This window comes from Leucoraja erinacea, chromosome 4 (assembly GCF_028641065.1).
Source record: "Leucoraja erinacea ecotype New England chromosome 4, Leri_hhj_1, whole genome shotgun sequence".
In the NCBI taxonomy this organism is placed as follows: domain Eukaryota; kingdom Metazoa; phylum Chordata; class Chondrichthyes; order Rajiformes; family Rajidae; genus Leucoraja; species Leucoraja erinaceus.
In genome coordinates, this window is record NC_073380.1 from 70,497,399 (window position 1) to 70,521,163 (window position 23,765).

Genomic DNA, 23,765 nt, shown 5'->3' on the forward strand with positions numbered 1-23,765 from the left:
ATCTAAAGAAAAACAGTAGGAGAACGACATTTGGAAAAGGAGAACGACATTTGGAAAAGGAGAACGACATTTGGAAAAGGAGAACAAAGGAAAAAATACAATAACATTAACCGAGAAAGTGTACAAGGAACAGAGGAGTCTTGATAAGTCTGTACTGGCAAATCTCTGAAATGTTGCAGGCAAATTGGTCAAGTCAATACGAGATTGACAACAGGCATAGAATAAAATAACTAAAGGCAACTGGAAACCAGCTAGGCATCTAGACTGCAGTTCTGAATACCACATTACAGGAAGGATGCGATGGCAGTGTGTCCAGGATGAATTAAAAGATTCTGCCAGCTCTGCAAATTGGTGGTTCTGAGGAGAAATTGGACATACCTGTTTTCTGCAGAAAGGCAATAAAGGGATATTTAATCAACTATGTAAAACTGAGGGTAGACAAAAGTGCTGGAGAAACTCTATGGAGCGAAGGAAATATGCAACGTTTTGGGCCGAAATCCTTCTTCAGACCGAGTCCTGGCTTGTGAAGAGGAAGTTTCCTCAGATGGTCAATGGGCAGGGGACACCAATTTAAGCTAATTATAGCATTTGTAGGGAGTTAAAAGAAATACAAAATCACACAAACATTCTTGGAGGCAAGAAGGCACCTCATTGAAATGATTGATTGAAAGATACAGCATGGAAACTGCCCTTCAGCCCATGCTGACCATTGATCACCTATTCACACTAGTTCCATGTTACTGCACTTTCCCTGCACACTCTGGGCAAAATTAGAGGCCAATTAATCTACAATCCCACACATCTTTGGGAGATAGGAGGAAATCAGAGCATTCGGAGGAAACTCACATGGTCACAGGGGGAACATCCAAACTCTACACAAACAGCACCCGAGGTCAGGATTGAACCTGGGTCTCTAGCACTGTTAAGTAGCAGCTCTACGGACTGTGCCACTGTGCAAGAGGCACACACTTCAAGAATTTAAAACAGTTCCTGAGACAAGTAGAGAGCCATAGAGCATGAAAACAGGCCCATAGGCCCAACTTTTCCACGCTGAACAATTTGCCCCATCTACACTAACCACAGCTGCCTGCATTGGGACCATATCCCTCTAAACCTATCCTATCCACGTAATGAGTACTTGAGTTGTAAAAGACACAATGGGCCAAGTGGCATTTCCAAGAAGAAGCTTGCGTCCCAAAATTATTTATCCAGCAATTTGCTGATGCAGATTAAGGTCCTCAGCATTGCTCAAACAGCTCCTCCCAGCCAGTTTCATAACTCACTGGCACTCATACTAAAAATGATCTACATTGTTGGGAACACTTCCTCTTTAAATACTTTGGTTGTTACTCTACCACTATTTGAAATTTGACTAAACATGCAATAAAAAGAGCTGTACTTTAATTTTGCAAAATTGATATCCTTCCATCTTGGATTTAAAAATAACAATTATTCCTGGTTAGATAATTATATGCATTGATAAATCCAGATGGAAAAGCTTTGCCAATTGGACTAAGAGTTACCATGAACTGCGCTATGCTGATTCTCCAATGCATATTAACCACAGGAACTTAGTGGTCAGTGCACTGAAATAGTTGGAAACACACATGTCATTGCTTAAAGCAACATTTGGTGCAAGGACACCTAGAGTATTCTTCATCAACAAAACTGCAACAAAAATTTGAGTTAAAAACATTTCAGTATGTTTTTTGACACAATTTCCAAAATCGGTGGCTTTTTTATTCCCAACAGCAAAAAATTAAACTCATCTTGTATTGTTACATGCATAGCACATAATGACTATTAGATCAAGGGACCGTTGAGTTTGTACTTAAAAAAAAAAAGTTCTCATCTGGCTTTTAAATAGGCTCTAAATTGTAATCTTGCAGTACTGCATGCAGATGGGGTTTCCACTTCTTGAGGCATCGTCAGCAGATTTACTTCCCGAAACGAAAATCTGCTTTTACACACACTGCTGAGTTGCAAGATAACCGAACTATGTAATACCAATGCTGACATTTTTCATAGCTAGTACAAGCACAAGCCTTACTATTCTATGTTTCAAACAATTATGAATGTGGAGAGATTGGGTTAATCTTTGATCAAATAATAAAAATCATATGAATAATAGTTCAATATCTTTATGTTCTATACTTTAAATATAGTCCTATTTCTCTTCATCTGTTTTGGCTGGGGCATTGGTGTTTACTGGTGAAAGTGTCAAACTCTTGCAGACTTATTATTCATAAATTGGTTTATTTGACAAATGCTCTTTCAAGTCAAATTTGTACAGAACTACAAAGGACTATCCTCCCCCATACTGATAAGAAAGCTTGCATCTCAGCAGAATGTTTCAGCTTTAGCTATTTTAACTACATTCTGTCTTGGCCATTTTCCCATCATGCTCCCAGGTATGCGAGCTCCATAGTTAACCAAACTATAACCTACTCCTTCTTTATAATTCTCAAAATTCCCGACAACAGTATCCATCATATGTTTAACTAAAAAGCAATATTAGGAACATACCAAATCAAATTATCCATTTTACTTAAAATCTTTGCCCCTAATGGGCTCAAATATAAAAAAGAAGCAAAAGGTAATTTCAATGAGAAATTGCCCACAGAATTCTGACTTTTAGATCTATTAGAAACACTTTCAGATGCTCACAATTCTCCAGTCGATCATAAATTATGCCATTCAATGTATAAGGAATATAGAAGGCCAATGCAGTGTGAACAATATTATGGATCATTCTTAGTTTTTTCTTATTTGTGACAGAGGAGGCACTGATTGAACTTTCAGCTAGTCCTGGATCACAGCATAACATTCAGAAGATGTGTAACATCACAAAGCAGAAAGTAAAGTGCTGTACGCAATGCCTGGTATACAAAGTGAACAAACCCGGTTGAATGAGTACAATGACAGCTTTGTAACAAGTCTCAGTGACTAGACTAGTAATCAAATATATCCCATATGCAAAACTGACAAACACTCGTTTCAACATTAAGCATGCAAATGAAACACTATTTTTATAATTATAAAATTCAGTAAAAAACAGTCAAACAAGTTTCATGACTTGCTTTTATTAGATACTAGACTACGTGGGTCTCGTTGGGTCCGATGCTCACAAGGGAGGGCTGGTCCCCCAACACAATATTCCACCTCTCCACCAATTCCAATATTGGTGGCCAGTGGGGGGGGGGGGCACTTTCTGGAGCGTTAGTATGGGTGTTGTGGGCCAAAGGGACTGGTTTCCAGAGGGCTATTATGGACATTTTGGTCCAAATGGATTATTGGGCTGGCAGCTCAGTCACTCAGGCCTGGTGAGCTGGCACCTCAGTCACTCAGGCCTGGTGGGCTGGTACCTCAGTCACTCAGGCCTGGTACCTCAGGCCTGGTGGGCTGGCATCTCAGTCACTCAGGCCTGACAGCTCAGTCACTGAGGCCTGATGGGCTGGCAGCTCATTCACTCAGGCCTGGTGGGCTGGTAGCTCAGTCTCTCAGGGCTGGTAGCTCAATATCTCAGGGCGGGCAGCTCAGAAACTGCCAGAAATTCTGCCCAAAGCAGGTGGGAGTGGGGAAGAAGGGGGGGGGGGGGGGGGGGGGGGAAGGAAGGGGAAGAGGGCAAAGAATCAATTATAGACATTTTTCATCTTTTTCTGCAGACCACAGCAATGAAGGACGAAAGCCTATTCTGGGAGGCAATGAAGGGAGGGAGAAAAATACTGGGATGAGGTTTAATACGTGCAGGGAGAATACTTACTGATGGTCCAAAGGGACTCCTCTTGGGCTAGTACAGGCCTGATGGGCCAAAGGGGCTCTTAAAAAAAAGTGAAATCTCAGTGAAAGTCACTTTTTCTGGACTTTACCTGGCCTGGCTCAGGCCTTTTGGGCCAAAATGCTCTTCCTGAGCTAATACGGGCATTTTGGGCAAAAAGGACTGGTTTCTCGGCTAATAGGGGCCTTGTGGGCCAAAATTAGTGGTTTCAGCAGGCCAAACAACTAATTTCATTTAATTTCCATTTCAATTTCAATTTCCATTGCAGTTTCAAGCACAGGGCAGGCCAAACAGCTCATTGCATTTTCATTTCTTTTCCATTTCCATTGTAGTTTCAAGCACAGGGCAGGCCAAACAGCTAATTGCATTTTCATTTCATTTCCATTGCAGTTTCAAGCACAGGGCAGGCCAAACAACACCAACTCGAGAGTGATCCTAATCTACCATCTACTTCATTGGAGGCCTTCGAACCTTAATCGAAGCTTCTGTGTCGAATTTGCCCAGGTGACCAGCATGGATCAGGCTGCGGCTCGGTGCATCCTGGAGGACAACCAGTGGCTGCTGGAAGTAAGTACCAAGCACTGGGTAGAAACGGTGGAAGCTAGTGGACTTCAAATGGGGGTGCTTGGAATAAGCATCCTGCTTGCCTGCTAGATTTTCACTTACTGTAACTGCAGGAAAAAATGTTCCCGATGTTGGGGGCATTCTGAACCATGGGTCACAGTTTAAGAATAAAGGGGGAAATTAGGACCGCAATGAGGACAAACTTTGTTCACGTAGAGAATTGCGAATCTGTGGAATTTCCTGCCATGGAAGGCAGTGCAGGCCAATTCACTGGATGTTTTCCAGGACAAGGGGTCACAGCTTAAGGATAAGGGGGAAATCCTTTAAAACCGAGATGAGAAGAACTTTTTTCACACAGAGTGGTGAATCTCTGGAACTCTCTGTCACAGAGGGTAGTTGAGGCCAGTTCATTGGCTATATTTAAGAGGGAGTTAGATGTGGCCCTTGTGGCTAAGGGGATCAGGGGGTATGGAGAGAAGGCAGATACGGGATACTGAGTTGGATGATCAGCCATGATCATATTGAATGGCGGTGCAGGCTCGAAGGGCCAAATGGCCTACTCCTGCACCTAATTTCTATGTTTCTATGTTTTCAAGAGAGTTACATTTAGTTCTTGGGGCTAACGACATCAAGGGATATGGGGGAAAAAAACAGGAAAGAGGTACTGATTTTAGATGAATACCATGATCATATTGAATGGGAGTGCTGGCTCGAAGGACCGAATTGCCTATTCCTGCACCTATTTTCTATGTTTCTATGCTTGAGTATATGGCAATAAAACTCGATCACTTGATTTTGAAGCATTCATGCATTGTGGAGGTATAATGTAGTCATAGAGTGATACAGTGTGAAAACAGGCCCTTCGGTGCAACTTGCCCACACCCGCCAATATGTCCCAGCTACGCTACCTGCTTTTGGTCCATACCTCCAAACCTGGCCTATCCATGTATCAGTCTAACTTTTTCTTAAATGTTGGGATGGTCCCTGCCTCAACTACCTCCTCTGGCAGCTTGTTCCATACACCCATCACCCTTTGTGTGGATAAAGTTACCCCTTAAAAAGTTACCTTTTAAAAATACTTCATACAAAAAACATTGAAATCATACTTCTACAATGCACTAAAACATGATTTTAATACATCAAATTTCAAAAAGTTCCCAACCTTCTTCCACAGCCTCTCCCCACTAGGTTGCTCCACTCCCTCACCGGGTACCCCAGTGATCAGTGATCGCACAGCCTCCCCCCTTTCAAAAACGCACCAATCCAATTTAAAGCACATATATTGCATTCAAGTGTAAGTTATAAGACTCGCTACAGTATGCACCATATTGCACAATTTCAAGCTGAAAAATGCAAATGTTCCATACCCCCCCTCCGCCGTCGCAATGCTCCCTCGGGCTTGGTCTCTCGCAAATTTCTCACTCCCAACTCTCACCCAATGTTGGCAGCCCTGTCATATTGTTCAGCAATGGAAACATTGTGGGAGTTGAAAAGGATTTACAGGGAACCAGCTTTTCACAGCATGTAGTCAAAACTGCAGTATGTTTAAAAAGACTATGCAGCTGTGTTTCACTTACTATCTGCAGTCTGGAGGTCATCATTGGTCACAACACCAAACTGGAAGTTGCCTCATTGAATTAATTATATTCATTTCTTCAGCATTGCCACGTTTTTTTGCATGTGAAGTTCCTGCTAGGTTTCTGCAAGAGCAGGAATAACAAAACAAACATTGAAGGCAGATCAGAAATGACTGTCCAGACTTTAACATGAAGAGTATACAGGCAGTCAATCTCTGCACTCCCCCAGAGGAGGATGGTATTCATTTAGTACTTCACAACTATCAGATGGGCTCAGCCACTCATCACTGGTACACAGGTAAAAGTTCCTCTGCACCTCAATAAGTACATTAAACCTCTAGCTCTTGGGAAGCATCAATGCACACTGATGTTATAAGAGTGGGGTTTGCAAATACAACTGTATGCAGTAAGAATGATAAATGAATATATTTGCACAAAATATTTTAAAGAATGCTTTTCTTCTACCTATGGAATGTACAAATTGAAGATAAAATCCAAAACAATTAAAACTTAAAATAAAATCTAGGTTAGTTCAAACCTAAAAAGCAGAATGGAGTTTTAAACTTCTCTCACTGCTGCAGCTCCCGGGTGCTAGCCATTTTAACTCCCCTTCACATACCAACCTTTCTGTCCTCGGCCTCTTCCACTGTCAGAATGAGACCTCCACCATACTGGCAGATTCACACCTTGTATTCTGCTTGGGTTGGCAACAATCCAGCAGAACCTACAATGAATCCTCCAAATTCAAGGAAAACACAGCAAGCACACTTTCCCTGTCCCCAGATGTTTGCTGACCCTTCCTATCCTGGGTCCAACCACTGTTTTCACCGTCTTGCTTTTCTTCTTTACAATGAACTCCCATCCCTCCTCTTCTGTTCCCATTTCCCTTTCATGCCCCCTTCACCCCCATCCCCTTCATCCTCCCCCCATATCCTCCCTGTCTTTACATTTCACTCACCTTTCCTTTTCTGAAACCATTTTGTCTCTTTTTCAACCCTGGCCTGTGTCAACATCTTCGCCCATCTGCCAATCACCCCGTCATCAGTGTTTACCTAACACTTACCAAGCTTTGCTCCACTCCCATCTCTCTTTTCCAACTTTCTTCCCCCTCCAGTCTGAAGGGGGCCAACCCAAACACCATCTGACCATTTATCATAGATTCTGCCTAGCAGAGTTCCTCCAGCACTTTGTTTTGTTTTTCATAGTGAATGCTACATATTTAGTATTACAACAAATTCAGTTCCTTCCAGCTATACATCATAATTGGAAGTAAATATTACCACCTTCATTTGGAATATGATGGAGGCTAATTCCAAACTGCCGATCAACATAAGCAAACAAAATTTTGATTTAACTCTTATGCTAATTAAAATAGGATTAAACTATTACACCTCTGGCAAATAAATGATTAATTCCCGGTCCTCTCCCCAATTTCTCCAAACAGCCACAGCACTCTATTAGTAAAATGAATCTCAACACAATGGCAGATCTTGGCACATCTATACAGCAACACTTCAGTAAATAAAAATAATTAATAGGTTGATTAAGTACAACTCGGATCTGAACTTGACATGGAAGCCCTCCATTTTAAAAGGAAATATTGCATATAAACATCGATGTTAGCTATTCTGTCAACCTTATTCTACCTACCTGCACACCCATTGAAAATTAAGAGAGAATTGTATACAGTAGCTTCAAGTGTTTCAGATTAATACTCATGTTCCAGCTAGACCGCAAAAATGCCTAAAGATAAATTGGTAGTACAAAGTTTGTTAGTAAAGGGCCTGTCCATCATTTGCGCACCATTTATGTGACCTGGTGGCATGTGCGTAGCGCGAGACGGGCGCATTAAGTGGCGTGGAGGAGTGTGGAGTTGTATGCGGTATCGTGTACGTGTATGTTTATCCTGTACGAAATCTTTGCGCGCCACCAGCCTGTCACGTAAATGACGGCCAAGTGGGACAGGGTGACGTTTCGGGTCGAATAGGTGATGTTTCGGGTTGAGACACTTCTTCAGACTGAAACATCATCCATTCCTTCTCTCCAGAGATGCTGCCGGTCCCGCTGAGTTATTCCTGCATTTTGTGTCTATCTTCAATTTAAACTAGCATCTGCAGTTTCTTCCCACAGATTAATTTGGTCTGCAGCTTGCTACTTTTCATTCACCTATTTTTTTGAATAGGGGCATTACATCTGCAGTTTTTCCAATTGCTAGCACCACTCAAGAAACTGGAACATTTTAGAAAATCACCATAAATATCATAAACTGGGTAAATATCATAAACTGGGTATTCAAATTATGTCACGCACTCCAGACGGCTGTGCGGATGCATGATGATGCACGCTACTGTCGGCCAAGTGGGACAGCCCCTTAAGATTCCACTCATATATTTCTGTGGAGAAGGTCATCATCGTTCCGGTTCAATAGTTTTCAAAGGAAATAAGACCCTGCTTATCAGCTAATTTTCATTGCTAAAAATACTGTTAGTTTACCTGGTACATGATATTGCATTGACTGACAAAACCTACTCTAATTAATGATTTGCTGCGTTCCTTTAGCAAGCAAAAAAAGTCACCATAATGAAGCAGAAAGTAGCAAAATGCTACTCTTCTCACTCAATTATGTTACCAAAGAATGTGGTATAACACATGCACTCATCTTTAATAATTACAGATGATTACAAATAAATCTTTCTAACAATCTATCAAATAATAGGGTGTATATCAACACCTTAAAACTAGCATAAAATTGTAGTCGACACACCTATATTTGAGACCTAGACTAACTACAATGGATAACTCAAGGCACTTAAATATCACTGCTGTCGGCTCCTCACAAAATCCTCCAAGTTCACAGCAAGTATAAGAGCATCCTCAACACTGGCCAACATCCTCCAAATGGAGGGACAAAGGAAATCTGGATGTAATAAAGGATGGAATTGGAGCAAATGCAGACATTTGGTGCTGGTGAACTAGATAAGATTACAGAGGGGAAGCACATGAAAGAACATAAAAGCCTTCCAGAAAGATTAAAATGGCTGATTCTATCCGCAGACTAAAAATATTGGATTTCTTTTATTATTTAAACTAATTTTTATCTAGTTTGACAACCTTAGGGCAAACTCACTTAAAATTCCCAGGGGAAAAAAAATTAGGCCGAGATATTTTGATTTGAGTGAATTATTCCAAGAATAATTTGTTTCCATCTATTACACCCAAGTATGAAAACAACCATGGAATACATTAAAAAGAATAGCATTTAGACTGATGGTGTAGAACTCCAACAGTGTTGACAAGTAAATACACATTTAACAATAAAATAACTGAATCATTGATGATTTCTTAATGTATTGCATATGGCAGTCTCCAAAATCCAGCCATGGTATGACGAATGCAACATCTGTTTAAAGTTAGTTGCTGCAGTGGTTACATCTCATTGATTACAATCTATTAACTGTTTTTCCAGTTGCAAATCAAATTTGACCTTTACTACATAGAATATTCAAGCTAATTATTATCACTGACTTAAAAAGATTTTAGAAAACTGCCAGGTCTCATTACAATCACAATACAATAATACTTTATTAGCCAAGTATGTTTTGCATCATATGAGGAATTTCATTTGTCAAGTCAGTCATACAAATAAAAAGCAACAGAACACACAAAATACATTTTAACACAAACATCCGCCACAGTGCCTCCTCACTGTGATCAAAGGCGGAAAAAAGTTAAAATTTCTTCCCTTAGCTTTCCTGCGGTCGGGGGCTTCGAGCCCTCCGTTGACAGGAGGATCTCGACTCCCGTAGCCAGAAGCATTTGGCCGCTCCGCCACGAGGGATCAGCACTTGCATCAGGGGGATGTCAGCCCCCCCGTGCCGGACGTTGGGGCTGGTCAAGCCTCTGCTTCATTGGAGCTTCCGGACTCGGCCTCTCCCGAGACTGCGAGCTCTTGATGGTAAGTCCGCAGGCCGCGGTTGGTGCGATCGCAGGCAAGGCATTGGCTCCGATGCAAGTCCATGCCCTGCGGTGAGGCCTAAATTCAGTCCGAGGAGGCCTCCAGCACCATTGATGGTAGGCCGCAGAGCGCCCGGAGATGCAATCCGAAAATTAATCGCATCTCCAGCAAGGTAAGAAATTGGAAAAAATGTAAATTTGTTGATTCTGGATTTGTACATATTTTTTCTAATTGACCGACTGTGGTTTTGTTGTTCATAAATAAGTGAAATATCATTGTTTTGTGCCATTAAAGTTGCCTGGGGAAAATGGGACGAGAAAGGTTGGGAACCCCTGCTTTAATCTATGTCTCTTGCCACTCTTTTTCTGACCTCTTACATGGTTTCCACTACTGTTATTATCAACAACATGATTTCCGTTTTCTCAATGGACACACTTTTTTTTTTCTATTCTAACTAGTTTCTGCAAACATTATCGGAATTATTTTTATATTAAAGTCACACAAGTCTGACTGAGGGTAATTACAATTCAGATTCTTGAAATTAGTAGTTACAGTATTAAGTCAGGAAGCTGTAACAAACCATTCAACTATTCTTCAAGCACAAGTAAAACCATTTGCTTGTTACAAGCAATTCTGTGCAAATCATGGTAGACAAAAGTGCTGGAGAAACTCAGCGGGTGAGGCAGCATCTATGGAGCGAAGGAAATAGGCAACGTTTTGGGCCAAAACCATGGGTGTCTTTATCTCAGAAGCACAATATTCCTTTCATTGATTCCAATTGAAAATTGTTAAGTACTTACTCTATCAAACAGTTGTTACAATTGTTGTAGCTAAACAGTTACAGAGTCACTGGTACACCAAAGTCACTTCCAATCTCAGCTACATAAATCTGAACAGATTTATGGTAAAAAAAAATAATATTAACTAGATAAAATTAGGTTTAATGATAATATTGCATCCTGTACCACAAATGTACACCAGAACTATAAGCCAAAATTCAAGGCTTCAACTCAAGTTTTGTCCCATCACTAGAATAAGTTTTGGCAAGCTACCAAACTATGCTAATATTTTGACGTGGAGGGGAGAGGATTGGAATGAGAAAATGGAAAGTCTGTAATATTGTTGAATGCAGCAGGAATTAAAACAAGAGCTAAATAGGGCCAAACAGGTGAATATGCTAAAAACTAAAAATTATCAAACAGATGTTTAATAGGAAAAGCAGAATAATTTATTGGAAATATGAAATGGAAAATCTCATTATGGAAATTCTTATCTGAAATCTCTGGTTACATTTGGCATGTATTCAAAGTGGAAGTATTCCTCTGACTTGCATCAGAATAGCCTGACAAAAAAGTAAACTGGTGACTAAATGCTTGGGATTACACTTGCAGGGTAATCAGGGTTTCAATAAGCAGCCAACCAATCACTACTTGATTTTTCAAATGAAGAGGAAACTGAATCTTGAGAGCAAGTACAATTATAAATTCCTTCCACATGGCATATAAATTCATGACAGTGAGATTTAAAAATCATGTTATATTGTGAATTGTGTGAATGCGATTAGTTTGTTATTTGGGTACTTAAGCTATTAAATAAAAAATCATTTTCTTAAGAAATGGAATCTACAGGACATTCAGGAAAGTAGTGGGCAGAAAGGCATGTCATGCATGATTTGAAGAGCAAAGACTTGTAGTTTACAATGCCAAAATTGAAAAGTTGAGGAAAAACAAGTGTACAGAGTTGCTTATTGGTTACAATGATGCTACTGATTATGATATGCCAATGTACCAGCTAGCAACTGATCTTCTCCATAAAGACCTGGTCTATTGCTAGAAATTGTAATTTATTTACCTATCTGTTACAGACATAGCATATAATACAATAATATTAAAGTTCGGATCTTGAGAATATCACATTTTTGAATTTTCAAGGCAGTCTGGGTTTTAATTACTATTTCCACCACAACGGTCAATTTTGTAATTAACTACAATTAGGTAATTAACTAATTATATGCTTTAATTTCAGGTCATCCAAGTAAGATGTTTTATATTTGTTTCAGAATGCTTCAATCTATAATAACTGAAAATGTCATTCAGTTATTCACTCTTAATTTTTAAGAAAGTTATGGGGTTTTGACAAGATATGAAAGTGAATTAGGTGTCCAATTAAACTTCTTTTTATGCTTCATCTGATGGGATAAATTGCAGACTTGATTTTTAAAATCTCAAAATTTTGTAACATGGCTACTTGGAGTCTCCGAATCGGCCACTCACCAGAGACCGCAGCTCCCAAAGTCTACAGGCCAAGCTGGGCGGAGATTCAACACTGGTGGCCTCGGCAAAGGGATCCAAGGATTCCGCGATGTTAAAGTTAGCGCCGTCCGCGACCAGAAGCTCCGCAACCACAGCTCCACAATGTTAAAACAGCAGACCCAACACTCCGGAGCTTCAACAAGCCGATCCCCGGTAAGGCATCGCCCGCTCTGCGATGGTAAATCAGTGCTGCGCAACTGCTGAAGCTCTGGTCAGTCTCCGACAGGAAAGGCCGCGCCAATCCAGACAGTAGGCCGCGAGGGGGGGGGCGAAGACGCGACTCGGAGAATAGACGCATCCTCGACGAGGAAGTGACTGAGAAATGGTTTCCCCCTTATAAAAAGATTAGAACTCCTCAAAAGGAAATTCAGGATGGAGGTGCCAGAAACTGCACTAATAGGATTTATTAGAATGCTCAGGATATATAATGAGGTACACGAATGGTTTTGTATGCATTTGAATGCGCTCTACAAGGCAATAGGTAGCACCCAAAGGAGCAAAATGTAGTTTAGAATGGAGATCTAAAAAATCTACGACATCAGCAAACGTGTTGCTTCTGCAGAGAGCAATTGTGGTCCAATTTAATAAAATCTTTGAAGTTAAAAGCACACCATAAATTAGCATTATAAAACTATTCCAGTTACAACTTCAATGTTCATATCAAGATGCCAGAGGTTGCATCTGGGGATCACATTGCAAGTCTGAAAGACTCAAGACAATAAACGCTTTGCTATAGCACAGTGTAAGAATTGATCGAGTAAATTCATGCCTTTGCCTTCAAACACAAAACTTTAATTTTGAGAAGCCAACAGGAATTGCAGTTTTGTTAGAGATGATATTGAAAAATGTCAAGCTGTTCCTGTCAGTTCAGGTTGCAGATGTGAGTTTATTGGGCAAAGCTACAGTAATGGGTGCGTCAACCACATCTTCACCAGCAGTGACAGGCTTCGTAGATATTAAGAGCTGTCTTTACACAAAAACAGCTAACCACAGGAACGAGAGAAATGGAAAATCTTGATTCACATGACTGTAAATTAACTCTTACCGATGTCAGGCAAACTGTGCCTGGGCCAGGTCAGAAGCAAACCACAAACCAGCACCAGGAAAGGGCGTAGCCTATAAAAAGCACTTCAGTAGCAAAGGAAGTATCAGATGCTATTATAAAACGTACGTGAAATTAGCACATCACAAAGTGCTGAAGGAACTCAGCAAGTCAGACAGCATCTGTGGAGGGAATAGACTGCCGACATTTTGGGTACAGACTGTTCTTCAGACTGATTGTAGTAGAGAAGAGAAAGCTGGAAAAGAGAGGTGGTGGTGGGACAAAGCTTGGCAAGTTATAGGTGGGTTTATGCAAGAGGCATTTGATCAGCAGATGGGTTGAGAATGTGACAAAGGTTACAGGTCTAAAGTTGGAGGAAGGGATACAGATGGAAGTGAATGAGAGGGGGAAAGAGGGCAGTTAAGGAGAAAGAGATTCAAGGATGGGAGAGTATATGAAGGAGGGAAGAGCAACGTGACAAGGGGCGGGAGATAGTAGAGGGATCGGTGTGCACCATGGTGGGGGGAGCACGGGAAAGAGAGAGGGAGCAGGAAGGTATTACTTGAAATTGGAGAATCCAAAGTTCAAATCTCCTATATATCGACAAGATAACGCCAGCAATGGCTGCCTTACCAACAGTCTGTCTGCCCCCTCCTTTCTTGTTTTTTTTAAAAAAGTATTTTTCGTGTTCTTTAGCTTGCTTTATGTGGGGGAAGGGGGCAACTTTAACAAATCTTACCTCGACGGAGATGCAATTTTTTTTCGTAACATATCTCAGTCTGCACTGTGACCTAACATCGAGGAGTTGGCGGCCTTTGCTGAAGACCGACTTCGGGAGCTCTAACCACGGGAGCCTGCGGACTTTAACATTGTGGAGTTCACGGTCCCTTTGCCAGGGATCGACCTCTGAACTCCAACCGCGGGAGCCCGCGGACTGTAACATCATGGAGCAGGTGGTCTCTGGTTAGAGACTGACTTTGGAATTCCAAGTGGCAGGAGCTTTGACCTCCCCTATGCGGGAGCTTTGATCGCCTCGAAGCAGGGGCTTCGATCACCCAGACTGCAGATGCTTCCACTGCCTCGACCGTTGGAGAAAAATGAGGGAAAGAAGCCTTCCATCACAATGTGGAATTTGGAATCCGATATGGTGGATGTATGTTAACTTTTACGTAGTTGTGCATTTTGTTGCTTTTTTTTAGTATAGCTGTATGGTAGTACGAATATCACTGTACCTTAATTGGCACACGTGACAATAAAAAAGACCTTTGAAAACCAAGCGCAGACTGGGTTACCGTTCTGCTGAACACCTATGCTCAGTCCGCCTTGCTCTCCCAGTTGGCATTTTAACTCCCCTTCCCACTCCCATACTGACCTTTCTGTCCTTGGCCTCCTCCACTGTCAGAATGAGGCCACACCGCATATTGGAGGAACATCACCTCATATTTCATTTGGGCAACTTACAATCCAGCAGCATGAATATTGATTTATCTAACCAAGTAATCTTTGAATTCCTTCACTCTCCATCCCTCGCTAGTCCTCTTGCTAATTTCACTGTTTCTATTCCTGCGTTATCACTTCGTCCCCAGCCAACATTGGACCATTGTGGGCTTCACCTTTCCCAAGTCATCAAAGCAGGCTCTGCTTTGTTCTGTACCTTCCCATACTTCCAGTTTCCCCCTCCATGACTGTCTGATAAAGGGTCTCGACACAAAACGTCACCTATTCCTTTTGTCCAGAGATGCGGCCTGACTAGCGGAGTTAATCCAGCATTTTGTGTCCATCTTCAAATTGTCGACGTTATTCCTCCAACTTGCGCGTGGCCTCGTTGGAGCAGGCTAAAGACAAAAATATTTGGTATAGGAATGAGAAGGAGAGTTAAAATGATTAGTAACCGGGAGATCTAGCAGATCTTGTTAGGTTCCATGTTCACACGAGAGGGCTGGTTCCCGGACGCAATATTCCACCTCTGCACCAATTCCAATATTGGTGGCCAGTGGGCCGGGGGGGGGGGGGGGGGGGGGGGCTTTCTGGAGCGCTGGTATAGGTGTTGTTGGCTACAGGGACTACTGGTTTCCAGAGGGCTAGTATGGACATTGTGGGCCAAATGGATTCTTGGGGTGGCAGCTCAGTCCCTCAAGCCTGATGTGCTGAAGCTCACTCACGGCTGGTGGGTTGGCAGTTGACTCACGGCTATTCCTTATTCCTTGAAATTCCATTTCCAGCAGAGTGCAAGACCACCAAATTCAAATCCATATTCCTACCATTTCAAGCAGGGTGCAAGGCCACCAAATTCAAGTGCAGTTTCTTACCTCTTCAAGCAGGATGCAAGGCCACAAAATTCAAGTGCAGTTCCCAACCATTTCAAGCAGGGTGCAAGACCACCAAATTCAAGTGCAGTTCCCAACCATTTCAAGGAGGGTACAAGGCCACCAAATTCAAATGCAGTTTAATACCATTTCATGCAGGGTGCAACGACACCACATTCAAATGCAGTTTCATACCATTTTGTGCAAGGCCACCACATTCAAATGCAGTTTTATACTATTTCAAGCAGGGTGAAACCACCATAAAATCACACAAAACACCGCATTTACAGTCCAGTAGATAATCAGTGTGTTCAGTTGATTCACAGCTCAGACAGAGTCGTGACCTCTCCCACCCCCATCATGCAGAGACTGAGCCACACCTCCGGGTTTTATAATCCCTTCCCCTCCCACCGGAAAAGGTGTGACCTTCATGGCATGATTGACAGGAGAGAGATGCCCAACATTTTTTAAACATTAATAACACTTTTGTTTTTCATTGATGGGAAGAATCCTCTGCACCTGATGAGCAGAGGGGGACTGAGTAAGATGGCCAAAAATCACAGCCGTAAGTGGTAGCATTTTATCTAAAATCAATACAGTGTAAACAGGAAGTTGTCAAGCTAAGACAAACAACCATTTGCATGCAGTACCTTTTCACTTCAACCCAAACATCCCAAACAACCATTTGCATGCAGTGCCTTTTTACTTCAACCCAAACCCCCCAAACAACCATTTGCATGCAGGTACACAAAAATGCTGGAGAAACTCAGCGGGCGCAGCAGCATCTATGGAGCGAAGGAAATAGGCAACGTTTCAGGCCAAAACCCTTCTTCAGACTGATAGGGGGTGGCGGGGAGAAGGAAGGAAAAAGGAGGAGGAGCCCGAGGGCTGAGGGATGGGAGGAGACAGCCCAAGGGCTGAGGAAAGGGAGGAGACAGCAAGGGCTAACAAAATTGGGAGAATTCAATGTTCATGCCCGCAGGATGCAGACTCCCCAAGCGGAATATGAGATGCTGTTCCTCCAATTTCTGGTGTTGCTCACTCTGGCCATGGAGCAGACCCAGGACAGAGAGGTCGGACGGGAAATGGGAGGGGGAGTTGAAGTGCTGAGCCACCGGGAGGTCAGGTAGTTGAGTAGTCATGTGTTCAGTGTTATTCAGAGCTCAGATTATACGTGACCCTCTGGCTTCCTCCATCTTGCAGAAACTGAGTGAGGCACAGCACTTCCGGGTTTTATAGTCCCTCCCCCCTCCCAATCAGCAGAGAGAATGGTAAAATTAAAAAAAACATTAATATCGCTCTTACTTTTCAGCGATGGGAAAAATCCTCTGGTCCAGGAAGGCGGAGGGAGTTCTGAGCGAGGTTGGCAAAAAAAGATGGCCGTAGATGGTGGCGTTCTCTCGGAAATCACAGCACAGCAAGCCAAAAGCGGTCAAGCTCAGACCTTTATTAATATAGACATCATGATTTCTTGATTCTTATGCTCAATACCATACCAAATAAAAGCAAATATACCATGCACGTCCTTTACCACTATCTACATGTGAACCTGGACTTAAATCCCTCTGTACATTAATGTTGTGAAGGATCCTGCCATTAACCGCCTTCTTTCCTCTTACATTTGACCTCCCAAAGTGCAAAACTACACACCTGCTCTGATTAAATTCTGCAGAACTCCACTAGTCAGACAGAAAGCCCAAATAATGCCTTTCCACCACAACCCTCTTTCTTCTATTAATAAGCCAGTTCTGAATCGATACAACCTAGTTCACATGCATCTTAATTTAGGATATGATAATGCAACAAATACTCTTATTTTGTGAACTGCTTTCATAGATATAACACCAGCGTGTAGCATTATCTTTGACTGTTTTTTTTTTGTTGTCAAATATTGTTGATTAATTTATTTTTGCTTTAATCAGTTAGCCCTGATGGGAAGTTGAATTGTGGGGAAAACACATCATTGGTAACCACAAGATTTTCACCAATATTAGACATTAAAATGCTGAAACAGATGTTAAGCATTGTCACAAAGCTTGCTAGTTAAAACAAAATTAAGATCATAGATTAGGCCTGCCGTACAACTAAGCCATTTGGTATATAAGCCCCACCCTACAAGAGCCTGTGACGATAATAAACAAGGAGGCATTTCATACATTTTTTGGAATTTGGATTTCCTGGGAAAGAATATAAGCAGTTAACGGAGAGTAAAGTGTCAGGTGGTCCTTCGATCTGTGAAAGCTGCCCAATAATCCAAAAGCAAATGGGGCAGGAGAGGTGCTTTCCTGTATCCAGAACTAGTGGATTGGATATAGACACATAAAGCTGGAGTAACTCAGCAGGAAAGGCAGCATCTCTGGAGAGAAGGAAGGAGTGACTTTTTGGGTCGAGACCCTTCTTCAGACTAGTCAGGTGAAAGGGAAACAAAAGAAACAGATGATGATGTAGATAGATAAAGAACAATGAATTAAAGATATGCAAAAAAGTAACAATGATAAAGGAAGGTACACAAAAAAGCTGGAGAAACTCAGCGGGTGCAGCAGTATCTATGGAGCGAAGGAAATAGGCAACATTTTGGGCCGAAACCCTTCTTCAGACTGAAGAATGATAAAGGAAATAGGCCATTGTTAGCTGTTTGTTCAGTGAAAACGAGAAACTGGTGCAACGGGTGGGGGAAGGATTGAGAGAGAGGGAATGCCGGGTTACTTGATGCTACTCTCCGTTGCCGAACCAGCAGGTCGAGGAACAGCTTCTTTCCGGCGGCTGTCACTCTACTCAACAACGTACCTCGGTGACTGCCAATCACCACCCCCCCCGGACACTTATTATTATTTATTCAAATCGTTTGCTATGTCGCTCTTCCAGGGAGATGCTAAATGCATTTCATTGTCTCTGTACTGTACACTGACAATGACAATTAAAATTGAATCTGAATCTGAATATTCATGCCACTGGGCTGTAAGGTGCCAAAGTAAAATATGAGATGCTGTTCCCCCAATTTGTGTTTAGCTTCGCTCTGACAATGGAAGAGACCTAGAACAGAAAGGTCAGCATGGGGATGGGAAGGAGAATTAAACTGTTTAGCAACCTTGAGATCAGGTAGATCCAGGCAGATTGAGCAAAGGTGTTCAGCGAAATGATCGCCCAGTCTAAGTTTGGTCTCGTAGAGTCCACACCTTGAACAACAAATACAGCAGATGTGTTTAAGATGGAACTGCAGATGCTGGAAAATCAAAGGTACACAAAAATGCTGGAGAAACTCAGCAGGTGCCCTCTATGGGGCGAAGGAGATAGGCAAAGTTTCAGGCCAAAACCCTTCTTCAGACAGTAGATACAGTAGATGTTCTGAAAGGACTGTCGGGGTCCCTGGGCAGAGTCGAGGGAGGAGATATTGGATTGCATCTCCTATGGTTGTTGGGGAAGGCATCTGAGGAAGGGGTAGTTTGGCTGGGAAGGAATTAGTTAACCAGGGAGTTACGGAGGGAACAGTCTCTGAGGAAGACAGAAAGGGGTGGAGATGGGAAGATGTGACAAGTGTTGGGATCCTGTTGGAGGTGGTGAAAATGTCGGAGGATTATGTGTTGTATGCGACGGCTGATGAGGTGAAAGGTAAGGACAAGGGGGACTCTGTCTCTGTTCCGACTAGAGGGAGGGGGGGAGCAAGAGCGGAGTTGTGGGAAACTGAGGATACATGCCCGAGGACCTCCTCTATGATGGTAGAGGGGAACACCCATTCCCTAAAGAACGAGGACAAGAATGATGTCCTGGTATGGAACACCTCACCTTGGGCACACATGCAGATTAGATGGAGGAATTGGGAGTAGGGGGATAGAGTCCTTGCAGGAAACAGGGTGGAGAAAAGTTGAGATAGTTGTGGGAGTCAGTGGGTTTGTAATAGATGTCAGTTAATAGTCTATCATCTGTGATGGAGGCTGTGAGATCAAGCGAGTGGAGGGAGGTGTCAAAGATGGTCCAAGTGAATTTGAGTGCAGGTTGGAAATTATTGAAGTTAATGAAGCCCATGAGTTCTGCATGGGTGCAGGAAGTAGCACCGATGCAGTCATCAATATAATGGTGATGGTTCAGGGATAAACCAGTGCACCAGTGTACACCAGGAACAGTGATTGTTCAACTTATCCTGGGTTACCTGCATGACTGGGCCGAAGTGGACTGATTTTCCTGCAGAGAAAATTCTAAAACACGGCAGCATTGATAAGTTGCAGTAAAATCATGACTCTCTTTGATTGGGGTGCATACACCCAATAGCCTAGTTTAGTCGAGCTTAAAAATTATTCATACTAACTTCTGACAGGGCCAGAAATTCTGGATTTTGTGAGGATGATTTCCCATATTGGAAGTCGAGAATGAGTGGTCACATTCTTGGGTCAAAAGGTGGAAGATTTAAAACTGAGATGAGGAAAACCTTCAGAGGGTACTAAACATATCAGGGTGCTACTATAATGACTATGACTACCAGATTGCTGAATGTATTCAAGACTGATTTTGTTTTGGTTACAAACACCATTGAGAGGTGCCTATAAAGAGCAGGCGTGTAATCCTGAATTAAACCATGATCATGCAACCATGATTCAGCAGGTTTGAAGGATTGCATTGCCTACTCCTATTCCTATCCTACACTCACAGTATAGCCAGGAGTTTGTTAGATGTGGCTTTGTTGAAACTCTTATGAAAACATGAGATGCACATAGCCAAAGAACAACGTGCAAAACCCACATTAATAGTCTGAGATTTAGTGTGACATTTGTTTTTTAATTACTTCTAACATCAACTGGATTTCAAACATGGAGCTTTGAACAAAAATGCAAAATGCATTTAAATGGAATTAGGTAAATTAATTCTACATTATTAGGTGGTAATAATAGGTTGATTCTCTCCGTCAAGAGAATAATTTTACAATATGCAGCTAAACTGGTGGAAGGGATTGTCTCTGAAAGGAGTTATTTCTTATATTATTCAATTACATTTCAAGTCATGCCTTGACAGTTGAGGCCCTTTAAGTCAACTGGTGCTACAAATGAGAAATGTAGGCAAAACAGGACATGGATAGCAAATTACTGAGTGTATCACAGCATTTTATTAGAAACATTCAGAATTGATTGAAGACCAAAATAGGTTGAAAAATAAATTCTACAGGTGGAATAATTTGAAATGTTACTTTCCAATAACCCATTTTCATGTATTGTTATTTTGGATTTATTACAAATATTAACAGTAGAAAGGAAACAAAAATGGAATGGCAATGTAGAAATTGTAGCAATTGAACCACATTTGTAGGAGATAGTTAATAAAAAGCAAACTAAAAGACAAGAAACTGAATAGGAGGTAGACAAAAGTGCTGGAGAAACTCAGCGGGTGCAGCATCATCTATGGAGCGAAGGAAATGGGCAACGTTTCAGCCCGAAACGTTGCCTATTTCCTTCGCTCCATAGATGCTGCAGCACCCGCTAAGTTTCTCCAGCACTTTTGTCTGCCTTCGATTTTCCAGCATCTGCAGTTCCTTCTTAAAAACTGAATAGGAGGAATAGCATCTCATTCTATAAACATTGCATTCTTTAGATCAACAAACACCTCTGAAGAGACCTGGCAAGAGACTAAAATTGAAACAATTATGAGAAATTCTGTTAATTTATCATTCAAGAACTTCAGAACCAATTTTGTCTCTTTTCCCAATCCATTGTTCTGTAAATGACCTTCATGATTCATTATTTCAGCACTGCAATGAGTGGTGTCATTCAAATGGAATGTAGATTTTGACATGGCAGCATGATGGCATGGCAGTCAACACCAATGGTCCATTCTTGACCGCATGTGCTGTTACGTGGACTTTTTCCTTTATCACTGCATGGGTTTCCCCTGGGTGCTCCAGGATCCTTCCACATCACAAATATGTCCTATTAGGTTCATTGGACACTACCAGATAGCCTGTAATGTAGGTTAAGCAGCAAAAAAAGGGCTAAAAACAACTAATAATAGATGGAAATACGAGGGAAAATATACTGAATGGGTTTTTTTTGTCTTTTTTTAAAGGAGCAATCGGACTGATGCGACTGCTTTTTTGGACTTGAAGCTGTAGTGTGCAATTCCATAGTCCATTCTGTCACACAAACATGAACAAGCATGCTGCTTTCCTATTCACCAAGTACATTATGCATCAATGTAGTTATAACTGAAATCCAAGACCCATTCATTCAGTGTATTTACTTGTTGTGTTTTGTTAAAGACTCCCCAAACTATGTTGTACAACAGAACACACCCAGAATAACAGACTAACCCATACTGACAATATCAGTTAAACATCAGGTAACCAAATGTTTGATTTGTAAATTCAACATAGGTCAACTGTTATTTCAACATATAATCGATCAAATTTCATAGGCTAATTAGGCAATATTTGCTATTACTTTTTATTACCAGTTCCCCGAATCAAAATGTGTTACACATGATGAAGTGCTTCGTAATCGGAAGCATAAAATAAAACCTTAAATTTAGCGCGTCGCATACACGACAGAAACAGGCAATTTCCAATCGGTTAGATGAATCTTGAATCACGGAGACACAAGCAACTACACATTCTGGAATCTTGAGCAAAAAATAAAGTGCTGGCGGAGTCTCTCCAACACTTTGTATCTTAAATCATTTGTCACAATCACTTCTGAGATTGTTATTGTTTAATTACGACTTGTTACTAATATTTGGAAATATATTCACGAAACTGTGGGAGAACAAATAAACGAAACGCCAATGCACATACAACTCCCAACTCCACACAATTTACAGATTTAAATCCAAGTCACATAGGCAACTGAGACGGTTTCTAATGAAGAACCTTTATTTCGATAATTGTTTGCATTCCATTCACTGCGCTAAATCAGACACTACAGGAAAAGATTTAAACTAAATTGAAACACGTTCAAGGCCATACATGTAATCTATTTTTTTTGTGTGTTTTTAAAACCATTGTTATTCCACATCAGTATTTTTCGTTGCATTTTCCCAAGCAACAGAAGTATTATTACACAGTCCTACATTGTACATCAACATCTACAAACTGCCTTCGGCGTGAAAAACCACGAGTTTTTAGGTACAATTTCCTTGGTGTGATGTCCAGACTAATCTATATTTCGCGAGTCTAGCTGCAAAGGATTTTTTAAAGAGACAAACTTGCCATAAAAGACGTCGAACGAGTCCTTTAATTCGTGCAACGGTTCCTCGCCCGAGTTGATTGAAATTAAAAACACAAGCAGCTTGAGTACTACACAAATACTATTTGAAACAGTAAATTACAACGCTGCACGTAGAGAACAGCGGTATCTCTCCTTCCCTATGCAATTCTCAGAGCTTCGCTCAGCAGCAAGCTACTAGTCTGTCTGTCTGCCTGCCTCCAGTTTCCTTTCTTACCTCCCCGTTGGTGCTGCTCCTCCCACACGTTGGTCTCGACACAAAAACATACTGCAAACAGCTGGACAGAGCGCGAATGCGTCTGCGCGACTCCGAGGAAAATTATAAAAAAGAGCTGAACACGAGCAGCAAAGGGTCGATCACTCGGGACTTCTATACATCGGCGAGACTAAGCGCAGGCTCGGCCATCGTTTCCCTGAACACTCAGTCCACCCAGGCCTGAGTGATCTCCCGGTTGCTAAATATGTTAACTCTCATTCCAACACTGACCTTTGTCCTGGGTCCATGGCAATGTCCATTGTCAGAGTGAGGCCCAAAGCAAATTGGAGGAACAGCACCTCATATTTCGCTTGGGCAACTTACACCCCGGCGGTATGAACATTGACTTCTCTAATTTCAAGTAACACTTGCTTTCCCTCTCTCCATTCCCCCTTCCCAGATCTCAGACCAGTCTGACTGTCCCTGTTCACATTGCATCTCTCTGTGTGCTTCATTGTCAGCTTCTCCGAGCTAACAATGATCTATACATTGTCCATCAGTCGGAAGAAGGGTTTCGGCCCGTAACGTCGCCTATTTCCTTCGCTCCATAGATGCTGCCGCACCCGCTGAGTTTCTCCATCATTTTTGTGTAACTAATGATCTATACATTTTCCTTGGTCCTCATGTATTTTAATGTCTCGTTGTCACATATTACTCTTCCTCATCTCTAAGCCTTCCTCTCCCCTGACTCTCAGTCTGAAGAAGGGTCTCGACCCATTCCTTCGCTCCGCAGATGCTGCCTGTCCCGTTACTGCCTGTTACTCCAGCATTTT

At 41.8% G+C, this 23,765-nt stretch overlaps 1 protein-coding gene across 2 annotated transcripts in view; it reads right to left on the reverse strand.

The window, feature by feature from the left end:
- The window catches only part of pag1 (phosphoprotein membrane anchor with glycosphingolipid microdomains 1), a 117,874-nt gene extending 94,114 nt beyond the window's left edge, over positions 1-23,760 (reverse strand). The window contains exon 1 of one of the 2 annotated variants that reach the window (XM_055634561.1): positions 22,721-23,760. The gene's annotated coding sequence lies outside the window, so the exon portion shown is untranslated. Of the gene's footprint in view, positions 1-5,919; positions 6,044-22,720 lie in introns of those variants that run through there. The other variant, XM_055634560.1, reaches the window with a different exon arrangement.
- Positions 23,761-23,765: the final 5 nt, after the last annotated feature.